The sequence below is a fragment of the Cynocephalus volans genome, chromosome 1, assembly GCF_027409185.1.
Source record: "Cynocephalus volans isolate mCynVol1 chromosome 1, mCynVol1.pri, whole genome shotgun sequence".
Lineage (NCBI taxonomy): Eukaryota > Metazoa > Chordata > Mammalia > Dermoptera > Cynocephalidae > Cynocephalus > Cynocephalus volans.
Genome location: NC_084460.1, coordinates 166,487,197 through 166,506,942, shown reverse-complemented (window position 1 = coordinate 166,506,942; position 19,746 = coordinate 166,487,197).

Below are 19,746 nucleotides of genomic sequence, written 5' to 3'. Positions count from 1 at the left end.
TTTAACATCATTAAACTGTATGCTTAAAAATGGTAAATTATACGTTATGTATATTTTACCACAATAAAAAATATTGGAAAAATGGTGCAATAAAATTGTGCCAGAAAAAAAAGTTGAAACACAAATAAATTTTACAAATAACTAAAATTATGCAGTTTCCTAAGGCACAGTAATCAAATATCTGATATCAATAATTAAATACTTGGTATGTGAACTTTGCAGCATACAAATCACTTACACTGATACATTTCTTAACTTTCACAAACAACCCACACAAATCCATAGCAATCCATGTAAGTTGATAAAGAAAATGAAAAAAATATTTAGCCAAGAATACATTTTCACTTATTGAAAGAAACTAAACTGAAACACATCTTCAAAGTTTAGAAGCCAGCATTCATTTCATTCTACTGTTTTCACAATTCTTTCATTTTAATTTAAATAATATGAAGGCTGGAAATAAATGGGTTACTTTTATTTGAAAATTTAGGGAAAACTCATATAAGAAATTAAAATGTACGAGATTCATTCATTTCATTCTATATATCTAAAAAAATGCATTTGGAAACAACAAACTTTAAGAAAATTTAAGCAAATCATTTTAAAAGAAACCAATTCTTCTCCTAGATTCATATTTGATGAATATTTTAAAGAAATTTTTGAGCTTTTTTACTGCTTTTTACTTCTGTTGTATTGTTGAATGTTAAAAGATGATACTTGTTATGAGCTCATTTGGAAAATAGTTCAAATAACATTCAAAAAGCTAAATGAGAAAGGGTTGTTTTTTATGAACTGAAAATCTCTCTATATAATACAAAATTTTTATTAGCATCATCAAGATTATGTCAACAAAACCTTAAATAATGGGTCTTGCTTTGTTATGCATTGTTGTTTTCTAATGTTATCATCTGCACAGAATAAATGGTGTTATATATTGTGAAGACTGATGGCTAAAAGCAAACAAAAATTGTAATTTTAATTAATTTAGCTATCAACAATATGTTAGGTTTCCATTGCATTCAGGGCACTTCTAGATTTTGTGAGGATGCAAAAGAGAAAAAAAGCTCAATCCCTACCTATTCTCAAAGAGCTTTAACTCCATTATGAAAGATTCATGTAATCAGCTGGCTGTAAGAAAAGGCAAGGCAGGAGAAGGGTATTAAAGGTCTGAGTGTTGTGAGAACTCAGAAAGAGAAATACCAGTCAACTAGAAAATTTGCCTCAACCTGAGGGTGTGCTGGAGAGAGCACCAGGTTTTAGATCCTCACCAAATGGGTGAAGGCAAAGTTTGGCCACCTATAACCACAGCAAAATGGCCTGGGCCCCCTCTGCTATAAGTTATTTAAGGCTCAAGCTCCAGCTACTGTTCAAAGCCAGGAGAGAATAATAATATTAATACAGTTGCCTTATATACAGCTCCTGTTTTGCTCTAGGCAGTGGATCAATGATATACAACATTGTACTATGTCACCTTTTCCCCTTCTAATTAGTGTACTCAGCTGTAGCGAGTTTTTGAAAATAATTTATTATCTATGTGAGAAAAATAGAAAGAAATAAAATGGAAACATTTTAATCTAATAAAGAGCATAGGCTGTTCAATTAGTTAAGCCTGTTTGAATCTCAGTTCCGGAAAAGTCTGCCCCGGTGACACTGAGCAAGTTACTTAATCTCACTCAACCTCAATCTTATTATGTCTAAAATCAAAATAATACTTTGGTGATTATTATTGGTGGCTGTTGGTATTAAATGAGAAACGAAGGGTAAGTGACTGGTAAGTAATATTCAGTACTCAGTAAGTCTTTAACTCGTTCTCTCCTTGCTTTCAACGGAATTCTCAGCCAACATCATAATTCAATTTTAGATTTTTTTATGCTGTATAGACCAAGTATAAAAGTGCACAGCATTATTGTAACTGTAGTTTCCCCACCCCCAGATCAACATTATTGAGATTTTTGCCGTGATGCACTCACTGCTCATGAAATTTTATTTTCATAAAATAAAATAAATTTTATTCAGTTCTTTTGGTTAAAAAGTATACATGCCAATATAACTTGGATGTTTGACATTAAAACTAACTTGAATGATTAATGAACACAATTTAAAACAGATTTTTAAATCAAGTTATATTTCATGACTAGAATTTTCAACTAACGATCCCTAATTATTACTCACATTACTATTCAGTGATTTGTATTACTATTCTACAATCCTTTTACTCTCCTATGAGACATTTTACTGATTGTTAGCAATTCATACTTTATACCTTTAAATATCTATCAACTCTATTTTTTCTACTAGAATAAATCATTGTGGTAAAAAAGTTTGGACTAAATCAAAGATTTTTTTTCATTTTATTTATTTATAATAGGGCCATGATATTATGAATTTTTATAATACAATAGCATCTTTATTTGATATGTTAGCAATTGCATTTACATGGCATGAAGTAATTAAAGCATGCTCATTATCGTTACATTTTGTTCAATTTTTGAATTTACTTTTTTCTTAATAGGATTCATTTTAGTTATATCATTGTTTGTTTTTCCTTATTATTACTGAGTATCATTAATTTTAATTAGATGTGATTATATACCTTCTTGTTTGTATGTAAAAGAAAATTAGGTGAAGTAGTAATGTTTAGAAACTTACTTCTTTTACACAATGCAGAATATTACTAAGTTTCTAAGTGCACGATTTAGATAGACTTTGAAGCCAATGTAGTTTCATGTTCAAATACATTTCAAAACCTTTAGAAACTGATAAGTTAGGGGCTAAATATTAGAGTTTATGACTTGAATTATAACCTGCAAATAGCTGCTTAAAAAAAGAATTCTTTTATGTTGTGTATTGCATTGTTCTCTGATTAAATAACTAAATTGGCACTTTCATCCTAGAAACAAAGTTGAAAACAAAGAAAGGCTAAAGAAATCAAAAGAGCTTTAGAAGAAATGTGATTTATTTGCTAATTTAAAGCAACCAAACAAAATGAATTTTCATAAGAGTTACTGTGGTTTTTGGTCTAAATTTACTATATATGCTATTATAGTAAACTTATCAACTCTTTATTACCTTTAAATATTAAAGGTCTTTTTCTTGTCCCTTTCTCAACCAAAATACTTTAGTTAATGATAGAAATCTACTACTATAGTTTATTAATTTACCGTTGTACAATATATTATCTCATTAAATAATTTTCAATAAAATCATTATTATTTACATTTTATTGATGGTAAACGTTCTCAGAAATGCTGCTTGACATATCAGTGTCATTTAGCTACTAAGTAGCAAAACCAGAAATTGAACTCAAGTTTTTCTGTTCCTGCTGATTAGGTCTCCTTGGAAGAGCTCTGAAATGGAGATTAAGTAGCCGAAATTTTATTAGGGCATGTTTTTGCAATCAGGTCCTGTTGAGGAAGAGATGGAAGTTGGTTGAGAAAGAAGCTTGGCTTTCACAGAAGCTCAGGGAAGGCTGTGGCTAATCCTACAGGAAGGTCCAAAGTAGAGACAGCCCTTTAGAATTGTTCTGAGTTGAGAGAACATGAAGTCTTCCAAAAGTAGCACTTTTTAGTGATGGAAAGTGAAATAGAATAAATTGTACCTTACTTTAGAGCAGGGCTTCCCAAGTTTGGCACTACCGACATTTTGGGCCAGACAAGTCTTTGATGGTCTGCCCTGTGCGTTGTAGGGCGTTTAATAGCATTCCTGGACTCTGCCTACTAGATTCTAGTAACATGCCTCCCCGTTTGTAACAACTAAGAATGTCTCCCAATATTGCCAACTGTCCAAAGGGGGAGAAAATTTGCCTTCCCCTCAATTAAACCTATAGCTGTAGAGGGGATATGCTAGCATGCTCCAGATCATTAGCTTTTTGAAACTTCATTGATTTTACAGGCTCTCAGTCTTCATAAGATTTATCCCCCATCCTGTGGAATACAAAGTACAAACTTTCTGATTTGCCTGTCTAATATGAATGCAAAGAACACATTGTTGAATAAGTGGCCTTTTACCATGTATCCGAGACTGTGAAAAAATACCACAGCCAGCATTGCAACCACAATGGACTTTTTCACTGGAGTTCGTAGAAGTTTATTTTCATCCTCAATGATCCGTCTCAAATGAGCCAATAATGTCATAGTTGCAAATTTAACTAAATAAACAGAGATATGAAAGGGAGCTGTTCTCATATCCTAGGATCTATAAAGGTCATTTTGATTTATTGTATTTACTATAGTCGATATTATTTACCATCTCAGACAGTGACTGGGGAGTTTCAGAGAACTCCACTTGGCCTTCCCTGCTAAAACAGTCTAATCTTACTGGCTAAGGGACTAAAGGAGGGATTATGCAAACTGTCAAGCACACCCATTACAATTTTCAACTAGGGACCAAAAAAAAAAAAAAAAGGATCACCAGGTAAATCCATCAAACAAGTGGATCTACTGTGAACCAGATGTGGGCCAAGACTCCATTTATTGCTCGTCTCTCATATGCCCCCATCGTAGTAAAAGAGCCATGTTAATGCTTCACTGCACAGTATAAGTGTTAGCTCGGTCCCTGTGTCCAAAAGTTCTCAGAACTTGGAGGAATTACTTTTTCTTCATTGTATAATTACCAAAGCAAATAGCTATAGATTTTCTGGGGGAAAGAGTAAGGAGTTATCGCCTTGCATACTTTCCCTAGTATTGCAAGCTCTGTCTTTCTAGAGACCTAACCTCTCATTCTGTCAGTGGCGGTCAGGTTAGAAAACTGGGTCAGTATGAAAATTGAGAAAGGAATTATGAATATTAGAGTGGCTGCCTGTCTACCTCATCCTCATGAACCCTGTATTCTCCTAGCCATCCCTATAGCTCTCTGTGTGTTAAGCTTCCTGGCTGGCACTCTGACCTTGACTCCGATTGTAATTGTTGCTGCTTTGCTTCAGACAGTGATGTACTGCCAGCTGGCCTCTACAATTCTGGAATCCTATTATTGTCCCCATTGCTATCAATGAGTCCAATTCTGTAATAGAATTTTCTAAAGTCAGCTCTGATCTACAAAGGATAGCCAACACTGAACTTCACAAGAATATTTGTGCTATTGTTTTAAGCACATTTCTTATTATTTTGGTAAATTTTAGCCCCCCCCCCCCCCCCCCCCCAGGGAACATATTCATTTGTTGGATTTTCTGGCCTTAAATTGTGTATTCAATCTAGCTGGTTCATTTCTCTGAAACTTTTAAGTTCTTCTTTCATCATATGATGTGGCAATTTTGGCAGTTGTTATAATAGGTCCACATCTTTTACAAGATTTTGGAAGCCATGCTAGCAGCAGGTAGACACCATGTCCTGGGTACATACCAGAGTGTTAAAACCTGAGCTCTAGGAGAATGTTTCCATGTGCGTTAATGCTCCCTTGTTGAACTATATATTCTACCTCCCCAGATTTAAAACCTTATTATCTTATTATTAAATCCTAGGCCTGCTCCTCAGCTTTATTTGCCTTCAGACTGCATAAGATGAGTCTCTCTATATCATCCTGGGTAGGCTCCCTAGTTTTCTCACCTAGACTTTAGGTGGTAATTACTCTAAGGTTTTCTTTATCTTTGCGCAAAGTATCAATTCCCCCTTACAACATACATCCACACGATTCTATTATTCTTGTACTTATTACTCTTTGTATATATAACAAATGCTTGATGATTTAACTAATGTATGCCATACAAGATATCAAAACTTAAACAGCTGCACTATTACCTTATGTCAGAGTTTATCCATGTTCCCATTACTACCAGTGATGTAGTTCCCAGTGTTATCTGGTCAATGTGTGACCTGGCTAGAAAATTCCAATTTATATTCCACTTTTTCCTCCCATTTCTTATACAACTATTGGAGGCAGGGTTCTCCAGGAAACAGACCTTGAGAAGATTAGCATATGAGAGGTTTCTCAGAGAGTGCTTTCCTATAGGAGAAGAAGATTATAGTATTAGGCCAAGGGATAATTTTGGATGTGATACAACCTCAGAGATAGTCTCAGCCAAGCTGGAATGACACTTCAGAGCTATTGTAAAATGAGACAAGGAGATTGGACCTTTATACCACTGCATCAACCAATCTTTGAATGAAGCCTGCCCCTGGTAAGGGGCTTGGCCACACCCAACGTAACTCTCTATAGCCACGACACTTTTCACAGAGGGCTGCCAGTTGAGGGCTATCAGCTAGGTACGTTCCAACAACTAGAGAAAATAAATGATTTAATCTTGAAAGAATACATGTATGGGCAGCACATCACAATGTCTGCCACACCACGTCACCAAATCTTTGTACTTTTAATAGTGCCACACTGTCAAGTAGATTATCACTTTGATCACATATGGTTGTCGTGGAAGTTAAAACACAAGACTTCATTTTTGTGGAAGTGTAATTCTTTCTTTACTGGTAAACTAAATCCTCACCCTCTGCATTGAATTAATGTAAAAAAATAAAACAGACGAGTGAAAGTTTGGCAGCATACAACCTATATTTTGAAGTTCAAATTTATAGGACTTCCAATGGATGAATTTGTTTATCTAAAAACATATAAGTGATGTTTCTGCTTTTTAATTTATCTTTTATTCTTTAAGATACAATTTCAATTTTATAACATATAAAATTTTATAATGTGGCAGACATTAACTAGCTAATCTTCAACTGAATTTCTTTTTCCTTCTTAATTACACTTAAGCTATAATTCCCTAATTCACCTGCTTTCTGGCCATATGATTGAGCCATAGTCAATGGAAAATTCTCCTGATTGATGTATCCTAATTTTAGACATGACCCATAAAAAAAGCCACACATATTGTTTTCCCATGTTCTTTCTTATTGGAAGCCCTGTACTGAAGATGGTGGAGCTACAAGATGAAAGGAATTTAGGTTCTTAACCACCACTTGGAAAAGAGCTAACATCAGGTCAAGAAGAGCTATTTTGAATTTTTCATTAGTAGGAAATACATTTCCATTATCTTAAGGCACTAATGTTGCTAATGTTACCTTTTTTTTTTTTTTGTCTATATACATTGTGGCTGATTATTGCTCCCCATCACCAAAACCTCCCTCCCTTCTCCCTCCCTCCTCCCCCCCAACAATGTCCTTTCTGTTTGCTTGTCGTATCAACTTCAAGTAATTGTGGTTGTTATATCTTCTTCCCCCCCCCCGTTTTGTGTGTGTGTATGTGTGTGTGTGTGTGTGTGTGTGAGCTAAAAATTAATATATAATGTTACCTTAACACAGGTGACATTTAAATGTTTATTTCATGTCTGCTGAGTCCTTCCATTTATTTTTCTTCTTTATATATATATATAAATTTCTATAATGTAACTGTATTTTAGCTTTTATCTTGTATTTAATGTATTACTTTTAAAATAAAACAAAAACTTATTTTATTTTACCTTTTAAAAATTATTTTTGTTTTCTTTCTAGCTTTATGTTAATAAATACCTTTTTATTATAATTTTGTTATTGACTTTTTTTTTTTCAGAGTTGAATAGTTTTGTTTTTTATTTTAATTGATTATGTATATTCATGGGACAAAAAGTTGACCATCAGCACCTGTGACTAAGATGCGATGATCAGATCAATACCATCAGCATGACAACTATCACAAATCACAATTATGCCCCATGCCCCCCACACAACCTCTAACCAACTTCCCCTCCCTCTTCCCCTCTCCACCCTCAGCAACCCTAGGTCTGTTCTCTCCCTCTGCAAGTCCAACACCCCACTGTGGTCTGTCTTTCCTTCATGCTTTCTCTCTTAGCTACCACTTGTGATCGAGGACGTGCAGTATTTTTCCCTCTCTGCCTATCTTATTTTGCTTAACTTTCTACACTCTCATCCATGTTGCTATGAATGGCAGGATTTCATTCTTTTGTATGGCTGAGTAGTATCCCATTGTGAATATATACCACATTTTCCTTATCCAGTCATCTGTTGATAGACATTTAGGTTGGTTCCATATCTTGGCTATTGTAAACAGAGCTGTGATGAACATGGGAGGCAGGTATCCCTTTGACATGATGATTTCCATTCCCTTGGGTATATATCCAGAAGTGGCATTTCTGGATCTTATGGTAGCTGTATCTGTAATTAATTGAGAAAATTCCACACTGTTTTCCATAGTGGCTGCACTAATTTACAGTCCCACCAACAGTGTAGAAGCGTTCCCCTTTCTCTGCATCCTCGCCAGCATTTGTTATTCTCAGTCTTTTTGATTATAGCCAGTCTAACCCGGGTGAGATTATATCTCAATGTGGTTTTGATTTGCATTTCCCTGATGATTCGTGATGTTGAACATTTTTTCATGTCCCTATTGGCCATTTGTGTGTCTTCCTTTGAAAAATGTCTACTCAGTTCCTTTACCCACTTTTTAATTGGGTTTTTGTTTGTTTGTTTTTGGGGGATTTGGTGTATGGTTATTTGAGTTCCTTGTATATTCTAGTTATTAATTTCTTGTCAGATGTATGGTTTACAAATATTTCCTCCCATTCTGTAAGTTGTCTTTTCACTCTGTTGATTGTTTCCTTTGCTACCCAGAAGTTTTTTAGTTTGATATAATCCCATTTTTTTAGTTTTTTTTTTTTTGTTGCCTCTGCTTTTGAGATATTATTCATAAAGTCTTTGCCCAGTCCTACATCCTGAAGTCTTTACCCTATGTTGCTTCTAGGAGTTTTATAGTTTCAGGTCTTACCATTAAGTCTTTAATCCATTTTGAGTTGATTTTGGAATATGGCATATAGATGTCAAATTTCCCAGCATGATTTATTGAAGAGGCAGTCTTTTCCCCAATGTATGTTCTTGTTGCCTTGTGAAAGATCAGTTGATTTCTATGTTCTCTATTCTGTTCCGTTGTTGTGCCTCCAGCTTTATTTCTTTTGCTCAAGATTGCTTTGACTATTTGGGGTCTTTTCTTGTTCCAAATGAATTTAGGATTTTTTTTCTATTTCTGTGAGGAAAGTCATTAGTATTTTGATGGGGATTGTGTGGAATCTGAGGAAGGCTTTGGGTAGTATGGACATTTCCACAATGTGATTCTTCCAATCCAATAGCATGGAATGTCTTTCCACATTTTTGTGTCTTCTTTAATTTCTTTCAGTAGTGATTCATAGTGCTCTTTGTAGAGATCTTTCACCTCCTTTTTTTTTTTTTTTTGGTGACTATTATAAATAGGCCTACTTCCTTGATTTCTTTTTCTGCTAGTTCATTATTGGAGAATAAAAATGCTACTGATTTGGGGGTGTTGATTTTATATCCTACAACATTGCTGAAACTGTTAATCAGCTCTAAGAGTTTTTTGGCAAAGTCTTTATGATTTTTTATATATAGGATCATGTCATCTGCAAACAGGGACAATTTGACTTTGCTTTTTCCAACCTGGATTCTCTTTATTTCTTTCTCTTACTTGATTACTCTGGCCAGTACTTCCAATACCATTTTAAATAGGAGTGGTGAGAATGGGCATCCTTGTCTTGTTCCTATTCTTAAGGGAAAAGCTTTTAGCTTTTCCTCATTCAGGATAGGTTTGTCATATATGGCTTTTATTGTTTTGAGATACTTTTCTTCTGCACCTAATTTGCTGAGAGCCTTTATCATGAAGTTATGTTGAATTTTGTTTAATGCTTTTTCTGCATCTATTGAGATAATCATATGGCTTTTGTCCTTGATTTTCTTTACATGGCATTAATCCATTAATAAGGTTTGTACCCCTGTGACCCAAACACCTCCCAGTAGGTCCCACATCCCAACACTATCATATGAGGAATCATGTTCCAACACAACTTTGGGGGACATAGCAATTAGATACTATTTAGCCTTTTAAAAGAAGAATATTCTGTCATTCATGACAATGTTTTTAAACCTGGAGGATTTTATGCTAAGTGAAATAAGCCAGCCACAGAAAGATAGATATCATCTAATCTCATTTATATGAGGAATCTAACAAAGCCAAATTCATAGAAGCAGAGAGTAGAATAATGGTTACTAGAGGCTGGAGGGGTTGTGGGGGACACTGGGTGAAACGAATAGATGATAGTGATAGAGAATAGACTTTCCTTTATACAGGAAATGCATGTTTTTGAGATCTATTGTGAGGGTAGAAACAAACCAACATAATTTGTTTAGGTTTGAAATGTTTTCACATCATGGCCTTTCTTGTTTTTGTTTTCTTCTCTTTGAGTGCTTTTTTTACAGTTGTCACTTGAATATTTTTGTATTTCTTGAAGAAACATGTTGGAGACCCTGTTCCCAGCTATTCAATGACACATTTGTTGAGGATGACCACATAATTTACTGACCATATAATTTATTTTTGCTATTTTCCCAGATATTGGGAGAGCGATTTATAATTAAACTGGAACCATAGAGATAAACACCTCTCATGAAAAATGGAATTTATATAGGAATAGGATAAAAATAAGAAAATAGTGTACATATAAGAATTCATAGGTCAATGACTGCCAGAATTTTAGTGCCAAAAATTTCCCCTCTGAATTTTTATAAACTGTTAAACCCCCCAAAAAGTACAACAATCACAGTAATAGGTTGAGCTTTTAGGAAACTAGAGGTGGAAAAGGGGAGGGTTGGGGCAGTGGGAGGGAGGCTAGTGAGGAATTGGTCAATAGACACAAAGAATGATTGCATATTGTAATGAGGAATAAGCTAACTATACTGATCTAACCATAACACATTGTACACAGTTATTGAAAATCAATGTTGTACCCAACATGTATGTATCATAAAAATAAATAAATAAAGCACAATAAAATCCATTGTAGTTTCCCCCTTTTTTCTTCTTTCTTCACTTCCTGCTTTCCAATCATCTTCTATTTTTACTCTTTTCTTCCTCTTTTTCCTTTTTCTTGATTTGTCACAGTGCTTATAGTTAGTATGGATGCTCAGTTTTAAGTGCTTATTTTCATTTCATAGTCCTATTATAGTTAACTATTCCAGTGGGAAATAAGTTCTAATGTTCTTCTTTATTCTTAAGAGTACTGTACTATTTTATGTTGGACTTGTGGTGAGTTATCTCAGCTATTTTTGAAGATACCATAAATTATGCATAAAGGCATTTATTTGAATGCTAATTTATACATAACATTAATTATATGAGACAATATAAATGTTAAAGTTTGGGAGTTAACACTGCTAGGTTTTTTGGGGTTTTTTTTACTTTGAAAATATCTGGAGTTAAAACAACTTTGAGGGAGGTTTCAAGATGGCGGTGGCTGCAGAGGTTGGCGTGGAGTAGCTGAGGTGGAAAAGGCGGCCACTGGGCCTCAGGCAGCTGGGAAACTTGTGGACCTTCCTCTTGCCATCTCTTAAGGGAGGACCACTGCTGGTGGCCGGTCGTGGGGGGTGACCACCACTTTGCCCCCGGCAGGAGAGGCTGCCTCATTTACAGGCAACAGCTTTGAAGTGTGGAGCAGGAAAAGAAATGTTTCTTAGTTGCAAAAGCGAGTCTCGAAACAGAGAACATGGCGCCAGGGCTGCTGTGGATGCAGACAGGATCCCTGAGGCTGGGGCCGTGCTGAAGGAGGCCAGCAGCCCTATTCAGGATTCGAGGTTTCAGGCCGGCGTTAAAGAAGATTCCTGGGAGCGCCCGAGCCGCGCCACGACTGAACAGCCCGAGGCGGCAGCGGCCGAGAACGGGGAAGGTGGCAAACCAGAGGCAGAGAGTGAGCCCCCGACCTGGCACAACGCTGTGAGTGACCCGTGGACCAGCAATGTTTGGGGGGCTGACGCCCACCCGGCTCCCGCCTGCATCACCAGGCCACTCACCGCCCCGGGGCTGCCTCCATTTTCCCAGGTGCTGGCAGCTCTGCCCGGCTCGGCCGTCACTGAGCCTTCCCACTTGCTTGGCCTGGCGCGGGGCTTTCCGGAGCCTGCGGGCCGGCCTCCCCTCCCACTCCCTCCGCGGTTCTCTGGTGGGTTGGTGGCATGGGGCGTCCCCGGCCAGTGTTGGGAGGGCAAGGAAGTACGGGCGGGCCGACTGTCACTCCACCACACCCTGGACTCCGACCCCTGGTAAACTTCCTGTTACTGGGAGGCAGATACCATCTCTGCGGCCACCAGTTTGGAAAAAAGCCTAATGAATTTCAGGTTGGGAATAGTGTGGTAGGAGAGTTCCCAGGTCTGCTTGAGCCTGCCAGAGAGCTGGCTGCAGGCGGGCGCTAGACTCGGTTTATACCGGGGGGATACAAAGGTGAACAAGTCCCGAGAAAGATCTACACAATGCTACAAAGGCACCCAGAGCGACCGGTCGTCTGTGCCTAGCAGAAACCTGGTAGACTTCCTGGGCGAGGCAGTGCCGAGCAGGGTCTTGAAGGCCCAGCTGATAGACGAGGGGTGCAGAAGACACGCCCCAACCCAGCACAGTGCGCACAGAGTGGGGAGACGTTCAGCCAGGGAGGCGGAGATTCGACAAAAACCACACACCCTGTGGGTCGCCACTGCACGATCCAACAGCCTGGGCCAGAGCACACGGAAAAGGGAGAAGTCCTGCACAGGAATTGAAAGCTCAACAGCGATCACACACCCTGTGGTACATGATCCACCAGCCCAGCAGAGTCCAAGCTGACCAGAAAGGTGGCTCCCCGGAGAAGCCCAAGACCCGAGGCAACCACACACACAAGGCACTAGAGGCCAACTAAGCAGCCACAGAGGTAGCCATACGAAATTGGCAACCACAGCAACATCCTAGTTAGTCATTAGTCTCAAACCGGTGGACTGTGAAACCCCCTGCCACAATGAATAAACATCGAAAAAAAGATACCAGAAATACAAAAAATCAAGAAAGTACACCACGAAAAGTTAATAAATCTCAAACTCTAGATCCTATAGAAAAAGAAGCCCTTGAAATGACTGACAAGGAACTTCGAGTGATAATTCTAAGGAAACTGAATGACATACAAGAAAACTCAGCTAGACATCATGATGAAATTAAGAAAAGTATACAGGATCTGAAAGAGGAAATATACAAGGAAATCAATATCCTGAAAAAAAATGTAGCAGAACTTGCTGAACTGAAGAAGTTATTCAGCGAAATAAAAAACACAACGGAGAGTTTAACCAGCAGGCTTGTCGAAGTTGAAGAGAGAACCTCTGAACTTGAAGATGGGCTGTTTGAAATAACACAAGCAGACAAAAAGAAAGAAAAAAGAATCAAGGACATTGAAGAAAATCTGAGAGAGATATCAGACAACCTTAAGCGCTCAAATATCCGAGTCATGGGTATTCCAGAAGGGGAGGAAAATGGAGATTCCATTGAAAACATATTCAACAAAATAGTGGCAGAAAACTTCCCAGGTATAGGAAAAGTCACAGATCTTCAGATCCAGGAAGCTCAACGATCTCCAAATGTATTCAACCCAAAAAGGCCTTCTCCAAGACATGTCATAGTCAAATTGGCAAAACTCAGAGACAAAGAGAGAATCTGAAAAGCTGCAAGAGAGAAGCATCAAATCACCTACAAGGGAGCCCCAATAAGGCTAACAACAGACTTTTCATGACAAACCCTAAAAGCTAGAAAGGAATGGGATGATATTTTCAAAATACTAAAAGACAAAGATTGCCAGCCAAGAATACTCTACCCTGCAAGGCTATCCTTCCGAAATGAAGGGCAAATAGTATATTTCTCAGACAAACAAAAACTGCGGGAGTTCACTACCACACGACCACCCTTACAAGAAATCCTCAAGGGAGTACTGGGTTTGGTTCCTGAAAAATAACTACCACTGCCATAAAAACCTAAGAAAAATCACTACGCACTAGTATATTAAAAATGGCATTCATGAAGAGAAAACAAGCAAACAAAAACGCTATCTACAACCTAAGGAACCAACAAACAAAGAAACCAAACAGTAAATCAGAAAGCAAGGAACAAAAGACACCTAACACAACCAAACAACCACTAAAATGCTAGGAATAAATCAACACCTTTCAATAACAACTCTTAATGTAAAAGGCTTAAATTCTCCAATCAAAAGACACAGACTGGCTGACTGGATCAAAAAGGAGGACCCAACTATATGCTGCCTACAAGAGACCCACCTCACCCATAAAGATTCACACAGACTAAGAGTGAAAGGATGGAAAAAGATTTACCATGAAAACAGAAAAGAAAAATGAGCTGGAGTAGCTATTCTTATATCTGACAAAATAGACTTTAAACTAAAAACCATAAAAAGAGACAATGAGGGTAACTACTTAATGATAAAAGGACTGATCCATCAAGAAGACATAACAATCATAAATATGTACGCACCCAATATTGGAGCAGCCAGATTTATAAAACAAACTCTATTAGACCTAAAGAAGGAAATAGACACTAATAACATAATAGCAGGGGACCTGAACACCCCACTGTCAATATTAGACAGATCATCTAGGCAAAGAATCAGTAGAGAAACACAAGATCTAAACAAATCTCTAGACCAATTGGAATTGGCAGATATCTTCAGAACATTCCACCCAACAACCTCAGAATATTCATTCTTCTCATCAGCACATGGATCATTCTCCAGGATAGATCACATATTAGGTCACAAATCAAGTCTCAATAAATTCAAAAAAAATGGAATTATCCCATGTATTTTCTCAGACCACAATGGATTAAAACTAGGAATTAATAACAAACGAAACTCTGGAAACTATACAAACATATGGAAATTAAACAGCATTCTACTTAATGACATATGGGTCCAAGAAGAAATCAAGCAGGAAATCAAAAAATTTATTGAAACTAATGAAAACAATGATACATCATACCAAAACCTGTGGGATACTGCAAAAGCAGTATTGAGGGGGAAATTTATTGCATTAAACACTCACTTCAGATGAATGGAAAGATGGCAAGTGAACAACCTAACACTTCACCTTAAAGAACTAGAAAAACAAGAACAATCCAAACCTAAAGTTAGCAGACAGAAAGAAATCATTAAGATCAGAGCAGAACTGAATGAAATTGAAAACCAAAAAACAATTCAAAAGATCAATGAATCAAAAAGTTGGTTTTTTGAAAAGATAAATAAAATTGACAAACCATTAGCATGGCTAACAAAAAAAAGAAGAGAGAAGACTCAAATACAAAAATTAGAAATGAAAAAGGCGATATTACAACTGATTCATCTGAAATACAAGGAATCATTCGAGACTACTATAAACAACTATACGCCAAGAAATTTGAAACTCTGGAGGAAATGGATAAATTTCTGGACACACACAAGCTCCCAAAACTGAACCATGAAGACGTAGAAAATTTGAACAGACCAATAACAATAAAGGAGATTGAAGCTGTTATCAGAAGGCTCCCAACAAAGAAAAGCTCAGGACCAGATGGATTCACAGCAGAACTTTACCAAACATTCAAAGAGGAATTGACACCAATTCTTTCCAAACTATTCCAAAAGATTGAAACGGACGCAAATCTCCCAAACTCATTCTATGAAGCAAACATCATCCTGATACCAAAACCAGGTAAAGATATAACCAAAAAAGAAAACTACAGGCCGATATCCTTGATGAATATAGATGCAAAAATCCTCACTAAAATACTAGCAAACAGAATACAGCAACACATACGAAAAATTATTCATCACGATCAAGTGGGATTCATCCCAGGGATGCAAGATTGGTTCAACATACGCAAATCAGTAAATGTGATACACCATATTAATAAACTCAAACACAAGGACCATATGATCATCTCTATAGATGCTGAAAAAGCATTTGATAAAGTTCAGCACTCATTCATGACAAAGACCCTCTATAAGTTAGGTATAGAGGGAAAGTATCTCAACATAATTAAAGCCACATATGTCAAACCCACTGCCAATATCATCCTGAAAGGGGAAAAGCTGAAAGCTTTTCCTTTAAGAACAGGAACTAGACAAGGATGCCCACTCTCACCACTCCTATTCAACATAGTGTTTGAAGTACTAGCCAGAGCAATCAGAGAAGAGAAGGAAATAAAGGGCATCCAGATTGGAAAAGATGAAGTCAAACTGTCCCTGTTTGCAGATGACATGATCCTATATATCGAACAGCCTAAAACCTCTACAAAAAAACTGTTGGAATTGATAAATGATTTCAGCCCAGTATCAGGATACAAAATCAACATGCAAAAATCAGTAGCATTTATTTTCTCCAATAGTGAACATGCAGAACGAGAAATCAAGAAAGCCTGCCCATTTACAATAGCCACAAAAAAATAAAATACTTAGGAATTGAGTTAACCAAGGAGGTGAAAAATCTCTATCATGAGAACTACAAACCACTGCTGAGAGAAATTAGAGAGGATACAAGAAGATGGAAAGATATCCCATGCTCTTGTATTGGAAGAATCAACATAGTGAAAATGTCCATACTACCCAAAGTGATATACAAATTCAATGCAATCCCCTTCAAAATTCCAATGACATTTTTCTCAGAAATGGAAAAAACTATCCAGTCATTTATATGGAACAATAAAAGACCACGCATAGCCAAAGCAATGCTGAGCAAAAAAAATAAAGCTGGAGGCATAACACTACCTGACTTTAAGCTATACTACAAAGCTATAATAACCAAAACAATATGGTACTGGCATAAAAACAGACACACTGACCAATGGAATAGAATAGAGAATCCAGAAATCAACCTACACACTTACTGCCATCTGATCTTTGACAAAGGCACCAAGCCTATTCACTGGGGAAGGGACTGCCTCTTCAGCAAATGGTGCTGGGATAACTGGATATCCATATGCAGGAGACTAAAACTAGATCCATACCTCTCACCGTATACTAAAATCAACTCAAAATGGATTAAGGATTTAAATATACACCCTGAAACAATAAAACTTCTTAAAGAAAACATAGGAGAAACACTTCAGGAAATAAGACTGGACACAGACTTCATGAATACGACCCCAAAAGCACGGGCAACCAAAGGAAAAATAAACAAATGGGATTATGTCAAACTAAAAAGCTTCTGCACAGCAAAAGAAACAATTAACAGAGTTAAAAGACAACCAACAGAGTGGGAGAAAATATTTGCAAAATATACATCTGACAAAGGATTAATATCCAGAATATATAAGGAACTCAATCAACTTTACAAGAAGAAAACAAGCAACCCAATTAAAAAATGGGCAAAAGAGCTAAGTAGGCATTTCTCTAAGGAAGATATACAAATGGCCAACAGACATATGAAAAAATGCTCAACATCACTCTGCATCCGGGAAATGCAAATCAAAACCACACTGAGATACCATCTAACCCTAGTTAGGATGGCTAAAATCCAAAAGACGCTGAACGATAAATGCTGGCGAGGCTGCGGAGAAAAAGGAACTCTCATACATTGTTGGTGGGACTGCAAAATGGTGCAGCCTCTATGGAAAATGGTATGGAGGTTCCTCAAACAATTGCAGATAGATCTACCATACGACCCAGCTATCCCACTGTTGGGAATATACCCAGAGGAATGGAAATCATCAAGTCGAAGGTATACCTGTTCCCCTATGTTCATCGCAGCACTCTTTACAATAGCCAAGAGTTGGAACCAGCCCAAATGTCCATCATCAGAAGAGTGGATACGGAAAATGTGGTACATCTACACAATGGAATACTACTCAGCTATAAAAACGAATGAAATACTGCCATTTGCAACAACATGGATGGACCTTGAGAGAATTATATTAAGTGAAACAAGTCAGGCACAGAAAGAGAAATACCACATGTTCTCACTTATTGGTGGGAGCTAAAAATTAATATATAAATTCACACACACACACACACACACACACACAAACCCGGGGGGGAGGGAGAAGATATAACAACCACAATTATTTTAAGTTGATATGGCAAGCAAACAGAAAGGACATTGTTGGGGGGGATGGGGGGAGGGAGAAGGGAGGGAGGTTTTGGTGATGGGGAGCAATAATCAGCCACAATGTATATCGACAAAATAAAATTTTTTTAAAAAAGTGAAAAAAAAAAAACAACTTTGAATCTTACTATTTATTACTTTGAGCTAATCATAGAGTACAAAAATAAAGAAACTCACATATTCAAAATCATGAAATATGGAATACACAAGAATATGGAGAATCATTCTTTAAGACATGAGCAGAATATTAACTAACATGCTAAATTATTGGTCCTCTAGTATATCTATATTTAAGCACAATATGGGTGACCATGCAGTTGATACTATATTAATATATGATATGGGTCATTTATTACAGTCACTGGAAATATTTAAATATTAAGCACCTTGTTTAGAAACAGCATACATCCATTATCAGGTTGATTTTGTATAAGCTAGGAAGAAGTACAAGGTCACCTCTCTTTGGTAATTTAAATAAAAGCAGTACTATTCAGGCTCTGACTTCATGACTTCATGAGGTGAATTCTGCTACTATGGTACAATTTTGCATGGGGTGATGATAGTCATAATATAAAAAAATGATTAGTGGTACCTGATACTTCAGAATATTTTGACACTTTCTTACACAGCAATTATTTAAATTTTATAATAAATAATTATGCAGGGCTTTATTTTGGTACATAGGTACAAGTGGCTACTGGAGTTTAGAGCCTGTGGAATTACATTTATTTTTTTATAAAAGATTACATTTAGGTCTTTATGAAATTTCTATTGGAGATAAATATAAGAAATTTCTAGAATTATAGAATAATTAAATATGTCAACATGGTAGCTATACATAATATATAATATTCCAGCTTATTTGTTAGATAAATCTGGAAATTCATATTTGGTATTTTCAGAGCAATTTCAGTTTTACATACAAATAATGGACTATTTATACTTAGGACTATTTTTATGCCTTATTTTCTACTTTGCAGCAGAAAATAAAGCTGGTATTTTATCTTTATTTAAGTTGTTACCACCTCACTTTTTATGGAGGTACTTAAGAGAAAAAAACATTTTAGACTTAATTGTAATGGGAACCCATTAGACCTTATGATATTTTTATATCCATCCTTATTCATACATATTATGTACACTCAAAATTCAAGAAAGCCATGAAAATCCAACACTTGATTAGGAGGGCCATTTGCAAATACTAGCAAGATGTCTAGATCTAGTGAGAAAATAAACTTCCTTTGCATTCACCTTTGACATCTTTTACATTTCATTCATAAATTTTTACCTGTGCTATAAACACTCCAATCTCTAATCTTTTGATGAAAAACCTATCAGTACAGTGATAGTTAAAGAAGCCAATAAACTAGGAATCAAAAAAATGAATTTTATCATTTTTTTCAGTAGTATCTGCAATTCTCTAAAAGTCTTGTATAGATTGGATGGGAGGATTTCAAATAAATCATGTAATAGGTCAAAGAATGGGGAAATAAAAGAAGGCATATACATGGTAGCATGCAGATGGGCAGCAACATGAGATTTCATGGTTGGTATTAATGGCCGATTTCCTGTTACGAGAGGGTAGATAACAGAAGTTATACATATGATTATATGATATTCTCACATTTTTAACATCTTGGAAAAAATACGTCACAATAACACTTCATTTCTGAAAAGGAAAACTATGTTATCACTTGGAAAAGGGTAAACTGAAAATGCAAAACAGTGAAGTGCTGTGAGATGTTTGAAATGGAAATATCCTAAAATGCTTAGCAAAATTTGTGACAGCATTAAAAATATTTAGTATGTATCATAGATGTAGGATGTATTACTTTTAGATGTCAAACAATAGAAGGCAGCAAGATGATTT